This window comes from Lucilia cuprina, chromosome 5, assembly GCF_022045245.1.
Source record: "Lucilia cuprina isolate Lc7/37 chromosome 5, ASM2204524v1, whole genome shotgun sequence".
In the NCBI taxonomy this organism is placed as follows: Eukaryota; Metazoa; Arthropoda; class Insecta; order Diptera; family Calliphoridae; genus Lucilia; species Lucilia cuprina.
This window is the reverse complement of record NC_060953.1, coordinates 43749355-43750535: the sequence shown is the minus strand read 5'-3', so window position 1 is coordinate 43750535 and position 1181 is coordinate 43749355.

Here is a 1181-nt window from a genome sequence, read left to right as displayed (position 1 = left end):
CAATCAATTTTTGTTCTCAATAAAGAAAATTTGTAAGAAAAGGATAAAACAAATAAGAAAAAATAGGATCTGATAGTTCATGGTATAGCAAATTTGACCCAGGTGTTAGAAGCCATAATTCTAACTTTAAATATATTAGTATTGAAATCATCTAAAGTCGCTAACGTAAAAACAATCATCAATATTGTAAATAGAATGTAAATTAAAATAATTGTTTTCAATAAAGTGACATTAAAAGATACTTTAAACACATTAGTAGGAAACCCAAAGTCCCTACCAACGTAAAAGCAATCAATTTTTGTTCTCAATAAAGAAATTTTATACATATTGCGAGTAGAATTTAAATAACCATTAAAAATTGACAATAAAGATTACTATAAGGATATTGTATTATTTATAAACTTTAGTCCTGATTGTAAAATACATAATAAAGAAATTTTATATAAATTATTTATAAACATCATTATTGGTCTCGTACGAGTCAGATTAAGAAATTTTCTATAGAAAATGATTTTAAGAAATCTTAAAAATTTGTATATATTTTTTTGTACAAGCAATCAATTTTTGTTCTCAATAAAGAAACTATGTAAGAAAAGGATAAAATAAATAAGAAAAAATAGGTTCTGGTAGTTCATGGTATAGAAAATTTGACCTACGAGTCAGAAGGTATAAATCTAACTTTAAATATATTAGTAGGCAAATCATCAAAAGTCGCTTACGTAAAAACAATCATCAATATTGTAAACAGAATGTAAATTAAAATAATAGATTTCAATAACAAAGTGATATTAAAAGAAACTTTTAAAACTCATTAGTAGGAAACCCAAAGTCCCTACCAACGTAAAAGCAATCAATTTTTGTTCTCAATAAAGAAATTTTATACATATTGCGTGTAGATTTCAAATGACGATTAAAAATTGACAATAAGGATACTATAAGGATATTGTATTATTTATTAACATTAAACTTTGGTCCTGATTGTAAAATACATAATAAAGAAATTTTATATAAATTATTTATAAACCTCATTATTGGTCTCGTACGAGTCAGATAAAGAAATTTTATAAATATTGTATAAAAAATCGACGTAATATACACTATAACATAGCAGTACTATATTGATATTGTTATCTCGTTTTTCACTATAGAAAACGATTTTAAAAAATCTTAAAAATTTGTAT